Source organism: Nipponia nippon, unplaced genomic scaffold (assembly GCF_047370975.1).
Source record: "Nipponia nippon isolate SJK-2023a ecotype South Korea unplaced genomic scaffold, ASM4737097v1 scaffold_24, whole genome shotgun sequence".
In the NCBI taxonomy this organism is placed as follows: Eukaryota; Metazoa; Chordata; class Aves; order Pelecaniformes; family Threskiornithidae; genus Nipponia; species Nipponia nippon.
In genome coordinates, this window is record NW_028262341.1 from 2069346 (window position 1) to 2093089 (window position 23744).

Below are 23744 nucleotides of genomic sequence, written 5' to 3' on the forward strand. Positions count from 1 at the left end.
TAGCTTCAGTAAGAGCTGAAGTCCTGTTGCATTACACACTGTAAAGAGCAAACAGAAAACCAGCCTTAAGCTTGTACTACAACTTTGCTTCACTCAGTTTTGCTTAAATGCGTATTAATTTTGGATACAATTGCCGATAAAGTGCACGTGCATAGCACAGAATCATAGAATCACAGAATCATTAAGATTGGAAAAGACCCTTAAGATCATCGAGTCCAACAGTTAACCTAGCACTGCCAAGTCCACCACTAAACCATGGCCTCAAGCACCACATCTACCCTTCTTTGAAAGACCGCCAGGGATGGGGACTCAACCACTTCCCTGGGCAGCCTGTTCCAATGCCTGAATACCCTTTCGGTGAAGAAGTTTTTCCTAATATCCAACCTAAATTTCCCCTGGCGCAGCTTGAGGCCGTTTCCTTTTGTCCCATCACTTGTTACTAGGGAGAAGAGACCGACCCCCACCTCGCTACAACCTCCTTTCAGGTAGTGGTAGAGAGCAATAAGGTCTCCCCTCAGCCTCCTGTTCTCCAAACTAAACAACCCCAGCTCCCTCAGCTGATCCTCGTAAGACTTGTGCTCTAGACCCTTCACCAGCTTCGTTGCCCTTCTTTGGACATGCACCAGCACCTCAATGGCCTTCTTGCAGTGAGGGGCCCAAAACTGAACACAGTACTCGAGGTGCGGCCTCACCAGTGCCGAGTACAGGGGCACTATCATCTCCCTGGTCCTGCTGGCCACACTGTTCCTGATACAAGCCAGGATGCCATTGGCCTTCTTGGCCACCTGAGCACATTCCTGGCTCACATTCAGCTGGCTGTTGACCAACACTCCCAGGGCCTTTTCCGCCAGGCAGCTCTCCAGCCACTCCTCCCCTAGCCTGTAGCGTTGCATGGGGTTGTTGCAACCCAAGTGCAGGACCCGGCACTTAGCCTTGTTGAATCTCATGCAGTTGGCCCCAGCCCAATGATCCAGCCTGTCCAGGTCCCTCTGTACAGCCTTCCTACCCTCCAGCAGATCGACACTTCCACCCAACTTGGTGTCATCTGCAAACTTACTGAGGGTGCACTCAATCCCCGCCTCCAGATCATCAGTGAAGATATTGAACAGGACTGGCCCCAACACTGAGCCCTTGGGAACACCACTTGTGACCAGCCACCAACTGGATTTGATTCCATTCACCACCACTCTCTGGGCTCAGCCGTCCAGCCAATTTTTAACGCAGCACAGAGTGCACTTATCCAAATCATGTGCAGCCAGCTTCTCAGTAGTCAGTAGACAACATCCATAGCCTTCCCCTCGTCCACTAAGCGGGTCACCTTGTCAAAGAAGGAGACCAGGTTAGTGAAGCAGGACCTCCCTTTCATAAACCCATGCTGGCTGGGCCTGATCCCTCGGTTGTCCCGCACGTGCCGTGTAATGGCACTCAAGATGATCTGTTCCATGACCTTTCCTGGCACTGAGGTCAGGCTGACAGGCCTGTACTTCCCCAAGATCCTCCTTCCGAACTTCTTGTAGAGGGGTGTCACATTTGCTAACTTCCAGTCATCTGGGACCTCCCTGGTTGACCAGGACTGCTGATAAATGATGGAGAGTGGCTTGGCCAGCTCCTCTGCCAGCTTCCTCAGTATCCTCGGGTGGATCCCGTCTGGCCCCATGGACTTGTGCACATCCAGGTGGAGGAGCAGGTCAGTGACTGCCACCTCTTCGACAACTGTGGCTTCATTCTGCATCCTATCTGCATCTCCCAGCTCAGGGGCCTGAAAACCCTGAGGATGACCAGTCTGACTATTAAAGACTGAGGCAAAGAAGGCATTAAGTACCTCAGCCTTCTCCTCATCCTTCGTGGCAATGTTTCCCTCCACATCCGACAAAGGAGGGAGATTCTCCCTGGCCCTCCTTTTGTCACTGATATATTTGTAAAAACATTTTTTGTTATCTTTAATGGCGGTGGCCAGTTTAAGTTCTAGCTGGGAAGTTCAAATGATAAGATACTTAACAGAGGTTAACTTGTTGCTTTCATTGCTGGGCGAAATGGTCTATGAATTGAAGTAATAGTCCTCACTGTTGTGTTGAATCTGCTTCTGTCCCCCAAATGCAAATGTGGTTTGCACTTGCATATATGCACTAAAGAAAATGCTACATAAATGTCTAAACCTGAGGCAATAAGGCTTGTGCAGAAGTAGCAGAATTCTGCTTTGTCAACAAAGTTGCTTGATTTCTAATAGTTGAGTATGTAACTTTTGTACTTCTAATTTCATCTTTTACATTTACTAGAAATCCATGTACAAAAATTTAGTGTTTTAATACACACATCTTGCCTAGATTTGATTGATTTTATGATGTCTCCAGAAAAGGCTGTACCTCCAGTCTTTTCTGCAGATCTAAAAATCTGCAGCTTTTAAGTTATGTGGGCAATGTATGTGAGGTAGGTTAAAAACTGGCTGAATGGCTGGGCTCAGATGCTGTTGATCAGTGGTATGAAGTCTAGCTGGAGGACAGTTACTATCAGGGTAGCCCTGGAGCCAATACTGGTGTTGGATCCTGCTCAACATCTTCATTAATGATCTGGATGGTGGGGCAGAGTGCACACTCACCAAGTTTGCTGATGACACAAAACTGCGATGAGTGGCTGATGATACACCAGATGGGTGTGCTGCCGTCCAGAAGGACCTCAACTAGCTGGAGAAATGGGCTGAACAGGAACCTCATGAAGTTCAATAAGGGGAAGTCCAGAGTCCTGCCTCTGCCCTTCAGGAGGAACAACCCCATGCACTAGTACACGCTGCAAGTTGACCAGCTGGGAAGCAGCTTGGCAGAGAAGGACCTGGGGGGTCCTGGTGGGCAACAAGCTGACCATGAGACAGCAATGCATCTTAATGGCAAAGAAGGTCAACAGCCTCCTGGGCTGTATTAGGCAGAGCATTGCCAGTAGGTTAAGGGAGGTGATCCTTCCCCTCTACTCAGCACTGGTGAAGCCACACCTAGAGTGCTGTGTTCAGTTCTGGCCTCTCCAGTATGAGAGAGACATGGACAAACTGGAGAGAGTCCATCATAGGTCCACTAAGATAATTAAGGGACTGGAGCACCTCACCTACAAGGAGAGGCTGAGAGAGCTGGCACTGTTTAGCTTGAAGAAGAGGAGGGTCAGCAGGAAACTCATCAATGTATATAAATACCTGAAGGGATGGTGCAAAGAAGATGGAGCCAGGCTCTTTTCAATGGTGCCCAGTGACAGGACAAGAGGCAATGGGCACAAACTGAAATACAGGATGTTCTGTCTCGACATCAGAAAACACTTTTTTTACTGTGAGGGTGACTGAGCAGTGGCATAGGTTGCCCAGGGCGTTTGTGGAGTCTCCATCCTTGGAGATATTAAAAAAACCATTTGGATACAGTCCTGGACAGCCAACTCTGGGTGGCCCTGCTTGAGCCAGAGGGGGTCGACCAGATGATCTCCAGAGGTCCCTTCCACCCCCAACCTTTCTGTGATTCCATGATAATCTTCCTGTTGCTGCGAACGGAACTTCAGGGACAGACCTTCAGCTAAATGTAGAGGCTAGCTTCAGTTCTTTGAACCAGAAAAATTTCAGATTTTTATAGTAAAATTGATGATGGTTACTGATGTCTAAGTGCCTTTTTAAAGCCTCTTGTCTTGCTGTTTCTTGCCTATAAAGATATCACATACCAGACTAATAAAAATTCACAGCATTAGTTGAACTTCTGTCTATTTAAGAGGAAGAAGAGGAGTAACAGCTTAGCATGCGAGAAATAAAACATGCCAAGGGAAATGACCAAAGAACAGACCTGCTCAATTCTAAATTAAATTCTTTATATGGATTTATAAAATTTAACAAGATTCTTCAGCTCCCTATTTGCCTTCTTATGCAAAGTCCATTAACCTTACATTTTCATCAGGTTATTTATTATTTTAATACAGGCGAACACATTTGTGGGAAAAAAATACCAAGGTTACTGTGAACTAAAAAACATTAAGTGAACACATGAACTATCTCTTACTTGGTGAAATAAAGGTAGTAAAGCTTTTCTGTGTAAAGATAGTATCTTCTCAAGATATTTAAATTTTTCTGATTTGCCATTCATATTGAAATATGTAGGAAAAAATGCACAACTTTCCAGTATATTTCATATTGTCTATGTGATAATGTAGAAAACAGACTGAACCTTAAGTACCAGATACTTTTAAAGCAATCCTCATATTCTATCCCTATGGAGCAATTAGCTATGATCAGTGCAGAAAGATGGAAGTTTTTTATTATTATCTTTGTTACTTGGATCCTACAGTGATTTTTTTCTAGTAATTTGAGAACTTTTAGTCCCATCATTTCAAACAAATATGTCCTATTTGATGAATGAGGAAAGACTCATTGTAGCATCGTTGTAGCATCATTTGATACCAGAACAGACGTTTAGTTGGAAAGATAATGAACTGAACTGTGTTAAAGAAAGGAGCATAAATTTTACAGAATTATTTACTTTACTATTCATTATTTCATTTGATTGAATGTGCAGATGCAGCATATTTAATTAAAAGTGTTTCCTGCAAATTGTGGTCTGATTTTGTTCAAATTCCTAGATGTGCCAATTATGATACTAAACTTTACACCAGCTGGTGTGTTTCTTTCTTCTGAAACATATATGCCCTTTTAAACTTTGTCATATTGTCATGATTAGAAGTAAATTTGAATAGAAATTTTAAAATGCCAGGGTTTCTGCAGTAGTTGCTCCAAAATACAATAAAGGCACCTAAAGAAAAGCTCTCTGTATGTTGTCGGATACAAATTCTTCATTGACTATGCAATCAACCTACCTATGTGAGAAGGATGTGCTTTTAATATAAATTAACTAATACAAAGTAAAATCACTGTAGGTTGCTCATAATTTTTCAGGTAAGCTTAGGTTTCATGCCAGGTCAGATTTGAAGTGTAGTTCAGATAACAATCTTATGCATTGCAGTAACTAAAATGCAGATAGCGGGGTACTACCAGAGAATTCAGAGTTCATCAGAGAGGGACCTAATAAGACTATTAAATACTGAGTGAAATGGGCTCCTGAAGACGTTCAAGTGCCAGCACAGAAGCCTGTATTTCTAAATAATGTCCAGGTTAGCTAAAAAAAACCCAAACCAACCAACCAACCAAAAAAACCCAAACCCAAAAAACCCAACCCCCCCATGCCCAGTCCCCTAAGGTATTTCCCTACTGAAGATGGATTCTGAAATTGATAGTGGTGCAGGAACAAGGAAACACTGACCATTTTCTGAAAACAGATTGTTGCTTGTATGGTAACTTGAAGGGCTAAGACAGCTGATTAGGAAGTAAAGGTTTCTTTTTATGTTGAAGATTATCAAATTTACATTTCCTACCTTTAAGATCAAACCATAACTACAAAGCTATTAAACATGCTTCTGTTTGAAGCACAGTCATTGTGCAACCTGGAGCAGAAGTATGCTGTCAGAAACTGGGCAAGTAAGAGAGAACTTCACTATACTACTGTGCTGGTTTTGGCTGGGGTAGAGCTAATTTTCTTAGCAGCTGGTATAGTGCTGTGTTTTGGATTTAGTATGAGAATAACGTTGATAACACACTGATGTTTTAGTTGTTGCTAAGTAGTGCTTTTACTAGTCAAGGACTTTTCAGCTTCCCATGCTCTGCCAGGTGCACAAGAAGCTGGGAGGGGGCACAGCCAGGACAGCTGACCCAGACTGCCCAAAGGGCTATTCCATACCATATGACATCATGCTCAGTATATAAGGCTGGGGGAAGAAGAAGGAAGGGGGGGACATTGGGCATGATGGCGTTACTTCCCAAGTAACCGTTACACGTGATGGAGCCCTGCTTTCCTGGGGATGGCTGAACACCTGCCTGCTGATGGGAAGTAGTGAATGTATTCCTTGCTTTGCTTTGCTTGCGTGCATGGCTTTTGCTTTGTCTATTAAACTGTCTTTCTCTCAACCCACGAGTTTTCTCACTTTTATTCTTCTGATTCTTTCCCCCATCCCACTGTGGGGGAGTGAGCGAGCGGCTGTGTGGGGTTTAGTTGCTGGCTGGGGTTAAACCATGACAATTACATAGAGATTTTGAGAACCATCATGAGACAGAGCTCTGGGGTTTTGTCCTTCTTTGCTGGATTATATATATATTTTTTAATCCTCTAAGCATTTAATAAAACATGAATAAAAACTAGTCCTGTAGTTGCAAACATAATATAATTAAAAATGTATAATCCTCATTTTGGACTTCACCTGTTAAATAATCACATGTTTTCCTGAAAAATTACCCCACATGAAATTGGTATATAAATTATGCAGTTGTTGTAATTAAAAAATTAACTATTACTTCCAGCAATTTGAGTTCTCCAGCAAGCTACTTGTTAGAAACCTGACTTTTTGTGATGAAGGGACTGATAAGCTCAATCAGTTGTTTTTGCCAACACAGCTTGCGTTTTGGCTGCAAATGCACACCAGTATCTTATTCCTGTCCCCTGCTTGCTTGTTCTTTACTTAGCCCAAGTTCCTGGTTCCTGCCACCTGAACCCTTGTTTCTGATCCAGGACTACCTTTGCAGTACAGACTTCCTGAAGTTCCCTGCTGCTGACAAGCACATTCTTTCCTTATCCTTTGATTTTATACTTGTTTTAGCCTCCTGATCACACTTGGTCTGCTCATCTGAACTCTAAGTCATGTTTTTAATCAGTCTTCTCTCTTGATAGAATGGTTGGCCCATCCAGCCACAGCATCTAGGTTCAAGTGTCCATACTGGAAGTTAACTTATTAGGAACATTGATTAGACATAATCCAGTTATGCCTTACTAATATTGCAAATATTTTTTTCCATAATAAAGTTAAAGAACAGAAGATAAACTGGTTATAACCTCTGTATGATAACTGGCTTTTATGAAGACCCACAACTTTAAACTGGATAAAGATCGAGTCACAGTTTGAGAAACATGACCCTCTCCGGCACCTCTATTTTTTTTTTTTTTTAAAGAAAACCAGAAAACTTAGAAACTTTCCTACCTAGTTGTATTTCAAAATAAAAGTTGTTGATAACTAACAACATGTTCAAATACCTTTACATTTGGAAAGGCGCAAAGTAGAGAAACGTAGTATGGAATAATTATCTTTTAGCTGGAGCTTAGTCTAGGCTTTTCTTGTAGTTGCTTGATGGTTCTTGATAGATTTTTTAAATGCATTCTCCATATTTTTTTCTTTATTGTATATTGATCCTGAAAGATTTAATTACATAAGTACTATATCAGTAAGACCACACCAAGTGTATGATCTTGCTTGCAAAATTTGTAATATCCTGTTATTGTTTAAACATGAGCTTTCAGGTATTCAGAATTTTCACTATTACTTTCCTAACAAATACTATGAAAGTCAGACTATATACTTTTTTTGTTGTTACAGATTTGTACCAATTAGCTCAAGCACCATATTTTTTATGAGACATTAAATGGTAAAGTTCCATTGAAAAAAATAAAATTGTACCAGTTTTATTTGGTAAAGAATCTGACTCAAGAGAATCAATAGAATTTAATATAGCTATCTTAACAGCAAGCTACTCAGTGAAATGATAAAATTTGAAGGATTACAGCAATTTATGTATAGAAGGACACATGTCCTTTAAGAATAGGAAACTTTTGGTAAAATATTTACCAAAAACAAAAAAAAAAGTCATGAAAATGTTCTTTCTCATATTCCTGTGGTTTACTAAAACAATCTTAAATTGTAAAGGTCTCCTAAATGAGGATAACCTCATTTTTTTCTAAAAAGATTTTTAAAAAATTAAAAAATTGTATTTAAACACAATGAATAAGCATCACCAAAAAGTTTGCAAGCACAAGGAGATAACCTTTGGTTTTTGGTCAAAAGATACAGAAGAGGTAAGTAATTACCGTGATAATAATTCACTCTATTATTGTTAATTGTAGGTTTAAGAAAGTTTCTAACCTGTTTCTGAAGAAGTTTTTGGTTGTAATTAATGTAAACAAAAACAAGCTGTAACTTCAGCTATAACTGTTCCTTGACTTAATCAGGATTATACAAAAACAAGCACTAATATATTACTAGTATAACCCTGGTGCGAAACATTTAAAAAGAACTGGAGCATATTGCTATAAAATTTGGGAATTTAGTATATATTATTAAATCTGAACTGGTTGTATTCAATGCATATTCAACACAGGACAGACATCTGTTAAAATTCAGTGGTTTGATTGCTTTTTCAATGTGAGTTTCCTGACCACAGAAGGTTCTAAAAATGCTGTGCCGAATAACTTGTAGGAAACTTCAACTATTGTGTCATACTGAAGTGACACACTGTTCAAATATCCTTATTATCTGATCTTCAAAAAAAGCAGGAAATAGGTTTACACTTGAGACAAAAAAGTACAGGCTTCTTGCTCCCCGCCCTTAGAGGCTAAACATTATATTACCCCTACTCTCATTATTCTACATAGAGTTTTACTTCTCCTGCAAGCATTTGGTACAGCATATTGTGGTAAATATCCTCCAAAATAATCTATCACAGAGCTGCCTATTCAAATTTTTCCTGAACCATTCAGTACAAATATTTCAGATCATATTACTCTATTAAAAAGAGGGTAGGTCGGGTAAGAGAGTTACTAAAGTTGTGTTTTGAACCCAAAAGAGGCATTCTAAACAAGCAAGCCAAGGAATTAAAAATAACATCTAGACATAAGTCAGAACTTTTGGCTTGACTATGTGTGAATGTTTGAGATACCCTCATAACAAGCAATATACATTAACATCTAAACACATACCAAAAACAATTTTGAGAAGATTTCAGTTGCTCCTACCTAGAGTTCTGTCAGAAACTGTTTATTAAGCATCCTTTCTAATATAGCAGGCTTGCCTTTCAAAGCAATTTTATGTCCTCTTAGGCTTCTCTAGACTAATTTATACTTTTTGCATTATGGCTCTGTAACAAGCTCTCTTAAAAAAAAAAAAAAAAAAAAAAGAAGAAAAAAAAAGACTTAATGGTACCTGTAAACACTGATTTTTTCCCTAGTTTGGAAAAAATCAAGTGTAATCTCCCATCTTAGTGGCTTCTGAAATAATTTTAGGTCAACTTGTTTCATGAAAAATTGGAATATATAGCTATGATTCTGAGTTCAGTTTGATTTGTAAAGAAATCAGAGTTCTGAGAAACTGAAAACGAAAGAATATTTTGAAGTTTTTTTAAATGACATTTTCTTAAATTTAATGTGGCAAGTAAAATCTTTAATTTTGACAAAATAACATTGTTATTATGACTAATTTCTTTCTCTCCCAGTTAATTTATCACCTTTTCCACCTATTATTTACACCTCTGTTCAAAGTATAGTATCAGTGAACCAGTTCTAGCATCTATCTGTAAAACTACATTTTAAAATAAATTTATCACCTATAGCATTTTCCTAGCTTTCTTCATGTTCAATACTGCCATTTCCCCTATGCAATCCTCACTGAAACAAAAATTTCCAAATTCAATTTAAAGTTTTCAAGTCACTTATGAGTACATTTCTATATAATAGTAACTATAATCACAGTTTCCAGAATGCTAAGTTTAACTGTAAAACTATTAGAAAAATAATAATAATAAAAAAAATCAAGAAAAAGACACAAGGAAATATTTTGCAGAATGCCGTTTTTCTTTTGGCATTCTTAATTAAGGCCAGAAAAAAAAATATTTTTCGATTTAAGAATTGCTAGGAACCCACCAGGGCAACCTCTATGAACACTGCAAAGTTTATGCATTACTCCAATATACACATTTAGAATTTTATGTGCTATGCACATTTTATAACATGTAGGTTTTCCAACAAGAGAGCAAATATTCGTTATTTCTGTATTTTTACATTCCAAAAGTTTTTTTCTATTGTTTTCCTTAGAAACTATTAGAAGCTATGTAAAAGAATGGTGAGATCACAGAATTAATTTCATAAAAGTCTAATGGGAGCTTCTAGAGAGAGTATAAAGGTGCCTGTTGACTTCAAAGGACTTTGAGCAGATTCTAAACAAGATAGGGCTCTGCTTTATTCTCACACTTTTTTTGCATATTTTGAGGATACTTTTTTATCCCTGTTTCTGTTTTGAAAACTCACATAAAATAAATGAGAAAAATGACTATTGCTCTGATCATACAATGAAATTTGAATCCACATAGGTGCCTACTGCCTGTCTTGCAAAATTTTTATCTTTTAGTTATAGCCACTAAGAAGTTGTTATAATTTTCTCTGTGGAGTCACACTTCCAACACTGGACGATGTCAGGGTTTCCTGATCTTCTATTTACCTGTTTAAATGCATATTTGATCGCTTTTCATCTGGGGTAATTTAAATTTAATAGAATTTTGGAATAGCATTCCCAGGACACTTCTTATTAATTTTCAAGAGTTGGTACTTTAAAAGTTTTTATATAAATTGAAGCAGATTTTTATTTTTAATTACTTTTACTGTACACTGGCATGGAAACCTCCATCTCATTAAGTAACTTAGCATTTAATTTTACACTGTAGAAGCATGACTTCAGGGCAACAATTCCTATTGTTTCCAATGAACCTTATTAAAATAACTGGCTATTTATATAACAAGCATTTGACAAATCATTTTAACCATAGTTGAGAAAAAAAAATCATATTAAAAAGTGAATCAACTTGTGAATTATTTTTTATTACAAGCAGTGCTCCAAATATCTCAACTTCACAAGTAAACTTAAATTATCCCACATTAAACTGTAGCCTCTGACTGGATTACTTGTTAAAATAGTGCAGGTGGGCTCATGGCAAGAAGTCCAATTTTTTCAAAGCACGTTTGAACCCAGATCAGTAAATTAGCGTGTTTCCCTTCACGTATCCCAAGATAATGGTATTCTTTCAAAATGCAGTAGTTTATGCATTTCAGAATAGAGTGAGTGTAGGGATATATCTTTTTCACACTAGTACAGTTATGGCATGTGTTTTGAAAAATATTATTAGACCAACAAGTCATGGAGTATATGATGATGGATGTTGTAAAATGACTAAAACAGATGGCTATATTTGTTCACATGTCTGTATTTGATATACACAGGGTGAAGTGTATTCCTTTATGGCTAATCTATATACATCTCATTTAAGCTCTCATAAAAAGTTGTCTGTGGCTCTTGAGTGTACTTATGTTGCATAACACCACATAAATGCGCTGCATAAAGGTCATTTCTACTCTTTACTAATACCTTTCAAATTCATACTCCTAGTTGCTCATACATATATGTATGTTTTACTGTTTATTAATCTTATTGTTAGATTTAATCACAGAAATAATCTAGCATTGTAAATAGGAGAATGGGTTAGATCTTATGGCACAGTTCTCTAACCTTTCCTCCCCTCTGTGGAGTACCGTATTTTGTTATACTTAACACACATGGATGCATACCAGATTATGAGCACATTTACAAGTCACTCAAGAGTTATGGAGGGTTAATAAATGAATGAATGGCTTAATACATGATTAATGAAATGTCTGTTGTTCACTACAGCAAATCACTATGTTCATTATAACCACAGGTACATCCTTAGTTCTATAAGGATTATACATTTGCTTATAGTGTACGTACACAAACATAAGAGCAAGAGCGAAGACCCTGGGGACTACAGGTCAGTCTCACCTCAGTCCCCGGGAAGGTGGCAGAATAGAATCATAGAATAGTTTAGGTTGGACAAGACCTTTAACATCATCAAGTCCAACTGTTAACCTAGCACTGCCAAGTCCACCGCTAAACCTAAGGACCACGTCTACACATCTTTTAAATAACTCCAGGAATGGGGACTCAACCACTTCCCTGGGCAGCCTGTTCCAATGCCTGAATACCCTTTCAGTGAAGAAGTTTTTCCTAATATCCAACCTAAACTTCCCCTGGCTCAGCTTGAGGCTGTTTCCTCTCATCCTATCACTTGTTACTAGGGAGAAGAGACCAACCCCCACCTCGCTACAGCCTCCTTTCAGGTAGTTGTAGACAGCAATAAGGTCTCCCCTCAGCCTCCTGTTCTCCAAACTAAACAACCCCAGCTCCCTCAGCTGCTCCTCGTAAGACTTGTGCTCTAGACCCTTCACCAGCTTCGTTGCCCTTCTTTGGACATGCACCAGCACCTCAATGGCCTTCTTGCAGTGAGGGGCCCAAAACTGAACACAGTACTCGAGGTGCGGCCTCACCAGTGCCGAGTACAGGGGCACTATCACCTCCCTGGTCCTGCTGGCCACACTGTTCCTGATACAAGCCAGGATGCCATTGGCCTTCTTGGCCACCTGAGCACATTCCTGGCTCACATTCAGCTGGCTGTTGACCAACACTCCCAGGGCCTTTTCCGCCAGGCAGCTCTCCAGCCACTCCTCCCCTAGCCTGCAGCATTGCATGGGGTTGTTGTGACTCAAGTGCAGGACCCGGCAGTGAGCCTTGCTGAATCTCATACAGTTGGTCTCGGCCCATCGATCCAGCCTGTCCAGGTCCCTCTGTAGGGCCTTCCTGCCCTCCAGCAGGTTGACACTTCCACCCAACTTGGTGTCATCTGCAAACTTACTGAGGTGCACACAATCCCCTCATCCAGATGATCGATAAAGATATTAAACAGAACTGGCCCCAAAACTGAGCCCTGGGGAACACCACTTGTGACTGGACACCAACTGGATTGAACTCCATTCACCACAACTCTTTGGGCCTGGCCATCCAGCCAGTTTTTTACCCAGCAAAGTGTATGCCTGTCCAAGCCATGAGCAGCCAGTTTGTCCAGGAAAATGCTGTTGGAAACAGTGTCAAAGGCTGTCCTGGAAAGCATTTCCCATCACATGAAGGACAAGCGATGCAAAGTAGTCAGCATGGATTTATGAAGAAGAAACCATGCTTGACCAAGCTGATAGCCTTCTACAATGAGGCCACTGGGTCAGTGGATTGGGGAGAGCAGTGGATGTTGTTTCCCCTCAACTTCAGTAAGACTTTTAACACTGTCTCCTGTAACATACTCATAGGCAGGCTGACAGTGTGCAGGTTACATAAGTAGACAGTGAGGTGGATTAAAACTGGCTGAATGCCTGGGCCCAGAGGGTGGTGATCAGTCACAAAAACTCCAGTTAGAAGCAAATCACTGGTGGTGTGTCGCAGGGGTCAATACAGGGGCTAACACTGTCCAACATCTTCATTAATGACCCAGACACTGGGACAGAGTGCACCCTCAACAAGCTGGCAGATGATACAAAACTGGGAGGAGTGGCTCATACACCAGATGGGTGTGCTGCCATCCAAGTAGACCTCAAGAGTCTGAGAAATGGGCTGAACAGGAACCTCATGAAGCTCAACAAGGGGAAGTCCAGAGTCCTGCCTCTGCCCTTCAGGAGGAACAACCCCATGCCTTACTACATGCTGCAAGCTGACCAGCTGGAAAGCACCTTGGCAGAGAAGGACCTGGGGGCCCTGGCGGACAACAAGTCGACCATGAGACAGCAATGCATCCTCATGGCAAAGAAGGCCAACAGCCTCCTGGGCTGCATTAGGCAGAGAACTGCCAGCAGGTTGAGGGTGGTGATCCTTCCTCTTCACTCAGCACTGGGGAGACACAGAATCATAGAATGGTTTGCATTGGAAGCTTATTTGAAGATTATCTTCAAAGATTATCTAGCCCAACCCCCCTCCCGTGGACAGGGACATCTTTGTGCTGAAAGTTCCATCCAACCTGACCTTGAACACTTCCACATGTCAGGCATATGGAGTGCTGTGTCCAGTGCTGGTCTTCCCAGTACAAAAAAGACATGGACTTACTGGAGTCAGTCAAGCGCAGGGCCATGATGACTAAGGGACTGGAGCATCTGACCTGCAAGGAGATGCTGAGAGAGTTGAGACTTATCAGTCTGCAGAAGGGAAGGCTCAGGGGAATCTTGCCCACATGTATAGATATCTGATGGGAAGGAATGGAGACAAAAGAGCCAGACTCCCCTTAGTCATGCCCACTGACCAGACAAGAGGCAATGGGCTCTACCTAACGTACAGGAAACTCCATCTGAACATACTTTCTTACAGTGAGAGAGGTCAAACACTGGAGAGAGGTTGTGGAGGCTCCATCTGGGCAAATATTCAAAACATGACTGGACACAGTCCTGGGCAACCTGCTCTGGTTTACGCTGCTTGAGGATGGGGTTTGACTAGATGATCTCCAGAGGTGTCTTCCAACCTAAACAATTCTGTGATTCTGTGATATATGCATATGGTATATATGCCATGTATACAGTAGGTAATATCTGTGGCAAATACACTTATTTGCTAACCACTTATGAACCATTTTGTCTTTTGGACCACAGTAATTTCCTTGTCTCCTCTGCAAAGGTGAAAAGGAAGACCATATCCCCCTCTCCATAAAAGATGCAAAATGTATATGAAGTTGTTTCCTCACATCACCAATGACTGTCTAGTACAGGAAGGGGAATATTTATTGCAGTGACTTCCGTCTCCATCTGACTGACAGCTCTATTATCTCAGGGCACATACACCCTAGTTGTTCTTCATGACTCACAGAGAGTTATATGTCCTGCACTGAAAGCATCTCTCAGAACTGGAACTTGTATTTATGGCAGCTGGCCCAGGCAATGTCACCTTTGCTTGATGATCACATCAAATAAGACCTATCCAAATAGGTTTATGCAATTTCCACAACTATGTTTTGCAGCTCAGGAATTGCCTTCCAGTCTCTATATATAATCTGTACTATAACTTAGAGCCATGGGTGGTACAATCCTTGTAACAGATCTTTATTTTTGCTAAGAAATGGGAGGAGGTTTTCTCTCTGTTAGAGCACTGAAATAATGAAGTCAGAAATAAATACTGCAAGTCTAAATTTTAGATTCAGGCAAAAATTCTTTTCACCTTTTACTTTTTTCTGGTGTATGTCTTCTGCAGTGTTGTTCTGAAACTCCCTTAAATATTAAGTATGACTGACAAAATAGAAAGGATGAGGAAAGAGCAAACTAATTTCTCTCTAACAATGAAAATTACTGGTATTGGAAGAGAATACTGCTTTTAAATGAGCGTACATGATTGTATGCATAAATAGGTCTGCTACATACATGAAAGGATCACAGAGAACTAATTTTCAGAACCAGATACCTTACTGACTTGTGTTGAGGATAAAATGAAACCTGACAAGTTTACAAAACTTATCTATTATTTGAAGGTAAACAGCAATTTAAATTCTCTGTTATGGTGTAATGCATACACATCCAGACCACGAAACATCAATTCACTGCCAAAGCTTTGTTGTAAGGGGGCAATTCCTAAATGCTATCATTTTTGCTCATTAATGGCCAAGCACAGATCCCATCAGAAGTCCAAGATGATAAGCAGCTACTGATGTTTAGAGTCACAGCAGCTCTGTGCACTTTGGCAGAAAAGTGTCACAGTAAGAATTAATAAGTTGCTCTTGAAAGCCTTAGGAGTACCTTCGCTTTTATTAACAGTCATGAAAAGGGAGTGTATCAGTTTCACTATTATATCTAATCTGTCAGAAATGGAGAGCTGCCAATTCAACCTTTTATGTCCCTCTGAACATTCCTGTCTCCCCACTTCCCTAGGACATAGCAGCTGTGTGGCTACATTCAGTGATCTGATCCCACTGAAAATCCCTACATGTGGTTACACTGTACACTTCCACACAAGCGTGGTGAGATGATTCAGACTGAAGTCTGATGGGGATATATTCTCAGGGGAAATGGGCACCATCACTTTTGGCAGTATCAGGCAATCACACTGGAAGATTAAAAAAATTCAGGCCAGATCATGAGACTGCAGAAAACCAAGTGCCTCTCGTGATGTCAGACATTAACAAGTTTAGATAAACAAGATCTATTCATAGTTTTCAGTGTACTTGAAGAAAAACATAGGCACAGAGAGGTTATGGCTACATTTGTACATAGTGTGGTCTTACAGAATTATAGTTGTACAGGGGAATGATCAGAGCTGAGGACACGTCTGTATGTCCCCACACATATCTCAGGGACGTTTTATCTGTACAAGTTCTAGGCTGCCTGGTGGATGGAATGCCCATTTATCCACTGGAATGTTTTGTGTCAATTCCTAGTGTGAACATGAGGAATTTTAGACTACCAGACTATTTTCTTTTAGGTTATTTTCATCTCAAAGGGATCCAGTTCTTGTGCTCTGAGACTGCTGTCACATGAAGCAAAGCAGAGTAAGTGGAGATGATCAAGAGATTTTCTTTAAAAATGCACTCCTGATTCAAACTAAAACACTCATCCAGATGCCCTACAGAAATAATTGTATGTTATTTAACACATCAGAATAAATGCAAGCTAGAAGAATATCCTGGGTATTCATATGCAAATGTGACAGCATTATGAGTTTTGCTTGAGATATTTTACGAATACAAAGCGAATACATTTGTAATGCAGATTGGTATATACTATTAGACTATTACCTCATTATATTGAGCTTCAAGTCCAAGTACTGTTTTTTCAAGTTTTGCACACATAGATAATGAGTCTGACGCTATATCCTTTTCTCCCTCTGTATACTGCTTACTTACAAATAAACCCACTGATCTCAAAAGTGGATCCACATGAATAAATAGTACTTATAATTTCAAAAGAATAGCTGGAATACTGAATATATTTCTGGATCGTTCTTCTAAAACTTCTTTGGCTTCTTCAAACTATTCACTGGGTCTGTAGTATAAAAATAACACCTGATGACTAAATTTTTTTCTTTCTTTAATTTTTAGAACAATCGTGATGTGAATTGTTCAAGTTCCAAACGTGAAAGTCAGTCATATAATTTTCAACTAGTTCAATGAACAATGAAAATACTAATATTCTATATAGTAATAGGGAACTGCACAGCCGTATGCCAGCATGAGTTCCTAACATAAATTCAATATTTTAATTCTGCATCCTTGACGCACCTACACACACAGATGGTTGAGCACAGTAGTTCTTAAAGCAGCAGAACAATAAAAAGAAAAAAAAGCAAGAAAAATATCTAAATTACAAAACTCATCTTTTTTCTAACAGCTGCTTCCTACACAGATGGATCAGACTGTGCCACTGTGTGACAAAATTCTAAATGATAAGTTTTGTCTCATTAAATAACGAAATTTCATTTCAAGATTTCATTTATCTTCATTATCTTCCTCACAGAAATGTACTGGTATATCTGTAATGAATCCGTGAGCGCAACAAAGACTGAAAGCAATCCTGAGGTTAAAGCTGTGGTATGGCTGTGTTGATCCTAAACCATCACAAAGGCTGAAATTGTCTTATAATTTCATGCATCTACCTAAATGGGCATAAAAAGTGAGGAGAAGGAACAGAGAACAGATGCTTTGTTCAGCTCCAGTCTTCCTGTGTTCTTCCTCTAACCATCCATAATTCTAATGTGGTTCATCGATTGTTCTCGTGTGGGACTCAGTGCACCCTCAGCAAATTTGCAGAGGACACCAAGCTAAGTGGTGCAGTTGATGTGCTTGAGGGATGGGATACCATCCAAGAGGGACCTGGACAGGCTTGAGGAATGGGCCCATGTGAATCGCATGAAGTTCAACAAGGCCAAGCGCAAGGTCTTGCACCTGAGTCAGGGCAATGCCTTATATCAATACAGGTTGGGGGATGAATGGATTGAGAGCAGCCCTGCAGAGAAGGACTGGGGACATGAGCCAGCAATGTGCAATGGCAGCCCAGAAAGCCAACCATATCCTGGGCTGCATCAAAAGAACTGTGACCAGCAGGCCAAGGGAGGTGATTCTCCCCCTCTGTTCCACTCTTGTGAGACCCTACCTGGAGTACTGCATTCAGCTCTGGGGCCCCCAACATAAGAAGGACATGGACCTGTTGGAGCGAGTCCAGAGGAGGGCCACAAAGATGATCAGAGGGCTGGAGAACCTCTCGTATTAAGGCAGGCTGAGAGAGTTGGGGTTGTTCAGCCTGAAGAAGAGAAGACTCCAGGGAGACCTTATAGCAGCCTTCCAGTACCTGAAGGGGGCCCACAGGAAAGCTAGAGAGGGACTTTTTACAAGGGCATGTAGTGAATAGGACAAGGGGTAATGGCTTTAAACTGAAAGATGGTATATTTGGATTAGATATAAGGAAGAAATTCTTCACTATGAGGGTGGTGAGGCACTGGAACAGGTTGCCCAGAGAAGCTGTGGATGCTTCATCCCTGGAAGTGTTCAAGGCCAGGTTGGGTGGGGCTTTGATCAGCCTGGTCTAGTGGAAGGTGTCCCTGCCTATGGCAGGGGGCTTGGGCTAGATAATCTTTGAAGGTCCCTTCCAATGCAAACCATTCTATGATTCTATGACTGTATGATCTATATCATCTGCTGGGTCAGAGTAGCAAATATTAAGACATTCAACAATAATAATTCCATACCGGTGTAATAATGCAATTAACACACCATCTTAAGAGTTTCTTCTTGATGCACTTTCTTGAAGAAAACTTGTGTAAGTGACAGTCTGGGAACAGCTCACTGTTGTAACTCACTTAGAATCTCAAGGATGTGTCAAAGATACTCATGTTCAAAGCTTTAAGAAAAGGGCTTATGATTGTATAGAAAGCCAAGGGTACTGCTCTCAATAACAAGCATTCTTTGACTGTTAGAAAGATGGAGTCATATAAAGCGATGGAAAGCGCGCTCATTCACAAAGTGTATTGCTTGTCAAACTGACAAATGTGAAGGTAAAAATTTACAATAACAGAAATCAGTTAGGATCAGTAACGCTATTTAAAGGACCACACTAACAAACAATGTGAGTTTAGGTTTTCCAATCACTGTTACTCTGTTTAAAGTCTGTTTTCCTTTGCAGTATTTCTATGCCAAATCCTTACTAAGAGAGCACTGAGAGCATTCCCATGGAGAAGGCTGACTGAACAAAAAGAAAATGAACAATCGTCATACTTCTTGAAAACCGCCCAAACCAGAATATTGAATTTGGGAAATTAAATACAGAAAGCAAAGGAGTAAGAAATGCTTATTTTCTCAACTCAAGTTCTGAAAAGGGAAGGAAAGAAGAGCATTTAGGTATTATGAAACGACCTTTCCCAGTGAAGAAAACAATCCTGCACCACTTTTCATAACAGAATTGAAATGAATATGTATTTTTTGTTAAGTACAAAAGAGAACCCGAAAAAGGAGAACACAAAAAAATAAAATTACATTGAGGTCCTAGATTACATCTTTTGCTTGTTTGAATGCTGAAATATATTTATATAGTAAATACTGCACGAAATAATGCAGTATTAAGTGATAAAGAATGAGCATAACACATCAAGAGATGCTGAATTCATTGTTGCTGCTCTAGAAAATAGAAAACCTTCTATTGATGTAAACTGAAGTTTGAATTATGAGTGTGTCATCATGCCTTTATCTGAAATACCATATCTGTTTAAGCATGAGACAGTATATATAAGAAATATAAACTCCAAACTGTGGTATGATAACTTAAGAAAAAAAATAACCCATGAAAGTAGGAGTGGAAGACACCAGATGGATCATGGTGTCCAGTTCCCCGTCTGTTACTGAAGAACCTCTTCTAAGTCCTGAAACTACTCATCATTTTCTTACAGTATTTATCTGTTACAAAGTTAGTGTAACAGCATAATCCATATATTCTTCCACATTCTCATTTCACAAAGGCACGTAAGACCATTTACATATTGTTTTCCAAAAAGCAGTCTAACTATTGAATTCAGGAATCTTTGTGGGTTTTTTTGTAAAAGTGTTTTCATGCAGCATTAGCAAGACTTATTGCTAGTATTTCTGTATAATGTATTCAGGAACATAAACAGTTATTCTTATTATGAGGAAACCCACTGAAAAGGCATATTATAATATTTATGTTATAAAAGACAGAATGTGTGATGTTGACATTACAATGGGATAACTATTATTGAATTTAAAGAGATCATTTTTAATTCAGTATTGTATTCAGTATATGTATTTTTGGAACATTCATTTCTTTCCACAGTAAAATAATACTAATCCTTAAGAAAGACATTAATTAGGGGAAGAGAGATTTACTCTCCTACAAAAGATGTTTATAACGGCTATTGACAACCTAAGTGACTTTTATAATATAGAAACACACATCTTCTTAAAAGTACCATTCATTGTATAGTTCAGTCAGTGTACAGGTCATAAGAAATCCACCCCTCTGTTCAATATCCCCATAAAACCCAAAAGGAATCGGGAAGATCTATTTCCTCCCACTATAACATCTCATGAAACAAACTTAGGCATCAAAGAACGCAGCTTAATAAAAGCCTCAGCTCAACATTCAGTTCTGGTTAAAAAAGGAAAAATCGAAAAGAAACTTCCAACAAAATACTGCATAAAGAATATAGAAAGTACTGTAAGGATCTTCTACCAAATAAACAGTACAGATTTGTCTTCAGTACAGGTCACTGTTGCAGTAAAATATACCACAGAACAAAAAGGGTTTTGAGAAGGGCATGGAGAAACTGTTTAGAAGTCCTGGAAAAACTCTCATGTGAAGCAGAAAAGGAAAAAATTTGAACTATTTGCATAGGAAAAAACAAGAGGGAACATGACAAATATATGCAAAATAGTAAGTGGCATACAGAAGGCACTCAAAAGCTTTTCTTCTAGTCTTATAATACACAAAGAAACATCTAAAGATGCTGAAAGACAGCAGGTTTGAAATTGAAAAGGAATTTTTTTCAATATACATCATAATTAGACTATGAAAATGAATGCATCAGGAAGTTGTTAAGGTCAGTAATCCAACAAGAAAAAAAAGTTATTGGAATTGTGTATGAACGAGAAGAATAAACAGTGCTATATAAGCCAATGTTAACAAGAGTGAAACAAAATTGGAGGGGATATTATGCTTCCTACCTGGGATTTTAAGCCAATCTCTGGCTATTACAGAATGAAATAAAATCTTCAAGTAGGGGGAAAGTTATGCTCCCTCTCTTCATGGTGGAGGTGTCTTGACCCCTCCTGGGAAGCATCCAGTGTTGGCCTGTTACCTGAGATTTAATTCTTTTTCTCTCTGGGCTTCAGGTAGCCTTATCTCAGTCACCTACTGCTTTAACCAAGATATTTATTTGGATTTCAAGGAAAACAAACCCCTACTTCCAATAGCCCAAAAATTGTTGTCACTGTTGTTCAATTTCACCACACATTTGCTGTAAGAAGTTCCATTGTCAAAACTTTTTCTGTTTTCAGCTGGCAAACCCACCATTTTTTACCTCCTTAGAGCATTTGTTTTTCCAGGCAGTTTCACACAAAGTTTTCCTGGACTTCTGCAAATGGGGCTAGCATTTGCTGTGCTCCTACACCTGGTGGTTCTGCCATTTTTGTGCTCCACGTTTTGTTCCCTTGCACAGTTTCCATTTTAGGAAAAATATTTTATTGACTTTTCTTCCAATAGTCTTTACTGGCTATTTGCTTTTTTTCTTCTTTATTAGTGAACTCTCTTAGACATCTTCCAAATTACCCACTTTCTCTTACATTTTAATTAAGCAAAATTTTAGAAGATTCCCAAATGAGCAACTGTATATCTGCTTATCTAAGCAAGTGATCGGACACAGGAATAGTTTTCAGACTTCAGCTCAACAATGCTTAGACGTATAAGCTCCCTAAGACATACTTATATATGTAATTTACTACTACTACACTACATATAGCTTATTGTTACTGCATTGTATAACTTATTGCTAGCGTAATTTGTTAAAGCTATGCATACAGCTATTTACAATGAGCCCCATACACAAAATAAAAAGGAACACCTGGATTAGATTTAGAACTCCCCAAGCCCAGACAGATATTAAAGGAGAAGCCCTAGTAAGTGTTCATCAGCAGAAGCATGAGATGAATGTTTGGTATGGTGCAACTGTATCTACCTTAGTACACTAAATTTGCCTACTTGCCTAGGGGGCCTGCTGGCTTGGAACCAGCTGCGTCTTGGCAAGATACAATCAGGTTTAGCCTCCAAAACAAGACAACTACATGAAAACCACCTGTGATGAATGGTTTCTGGAGTGCTCTACCACCAAACTGCAGCCAGGAATGGTTTAGCAAAAGCACTCGCTCATTGTAACAGACAAAATCGATGCCACGGGATGTTCTACAGCTTCCTCATATATATTTCTTCCTAGTAACTGGAAAAGTTACTAGGATTTGAAGTTGCTGGTGGAGCTGAAGCTGTAGATTATGCATCATCTCAACTGGCCAGAAATGCATGGCTACTGGTCGTTCCAGTTGCAGGTCCACACTAAAAGCCACTGGTAGTTCGGATGACGCCTCAACATACATCAAAATGTGAGCTGATGCTCTGCCAGATGGCCCACATCTGTGCAGTTTCCCAATACATTAATGTAGCAGATGTGAATACCACAGACCATCTATGACAGGGAGGTAGAAAGCAGAAAACTCTATACAAACACTGGGAAGGCTTGCTTACATTATTAAATGTGTTTGATAACTTTTATTCTTCTTGGAGTGCAAGGCATTTAGTTATGGCTGACAGGGTTAATGATCCTCAGAATATCAAACCACATCCAAATCAAACCCTTAAATCTGAACGCTTTATTGTTTCAAACTTGATTGTTTCTGGTTGGATCTCTGTGTCATTTCAGTTAGTTGAGTGGCACTTTGACATATATTGTTACTAATGCCTCAATTTCCTATTTTTTCAGCAGGCAATCTCTATCTGATAATGACAATGATGCACATTGTCTATATCTCGCAATGTTACAGAATTTTTTTTGGTGGAAAAACTGTCCATTTCAGTTTTCTGGGTATTTCCATGGATTTCGACCTGTTGTGCAGAACTGTATTTCTAGGCTGTTTTAATAGGTGACAGTGTAATCCCTCTATCTATAGATGAAGGAATTAATTACCTGAACAGCAATTATTTGTCCAGCATTTTCATCTATCATATGAAGAGTGATTAGTGAGGTTGATAATGGTTTAACAATGGATGCTGGTTCATGAATAGCAGTAGGCTTTTTCCAATAAAAGCCAGAAAGATTTCAGAAAACTGACTTTCTTGAAGTCCATGGTTAAAGAAAAGGGAATTATAATGCACCCAATGATTATATGCTTCTTTCTGGTGAATGACAAGGCCATGTATTTACATAGCTTTCAGTCAAACTGATCCTGAAGGAATAAAATTATTTCCTGCTCTTACAAATGAGCATCACCGCCACAGGGTACACCTAGTCTTCCTGGGCATGAGTTGTATGCTATTTTCAGGAATTTAAGTGCTCTAAGTCACTCTCTGGAAGAGCTGCTTTCTCAGTGTAGTAAGACCGCAGGGACACTTGCCTTGCCTCAAGGTAGTTCTTGCAAGCAACTCCTCTCTCCTTGTTGCTAGATACTGTCAATAGTACATTTGAAAGCCAGATTGCCATACATTAATAGCACGACAAACTGCAACCTAGACAGGGTTTGGGAAGAATCTTCATACCAAGCAGATAAGTAAATGCCTCTTAAATAACAGAGGAATATTTAAAGAACCTATTGTTCTTGGGTATCACAACAAAAACCTGCCCAGGTTTCTACCTGAGGTAGACTTTCCTATCCAAACATTGGTTAGTTTATGAGCCCTGAAATAGGAAACTTTGTTTCCTTTTTGGCCAATGGGGAATCAGAATCTTTTCAGACAACCATTATCAATTAATATCAGTTTTGTAATAAATCTAGGATAAACAATCAGTGAAAT

The 23744-nt window shown here is 39.5% G+C and overlaps 1 protein-coding gene across 3 annotated transcripts in view; it reads right to left on the reverse strand.

Annotated features, from left to right (window-relative positions):
* The window catches only part of EDIL3 (EGF like and discoidin domains 3), a 255708-nt gene that overhangs the window by 101820 nt on the left and 130144 nt on the right, over positions 1 to 23744 (reverse strand). The window lies entirely within an intron of this gene.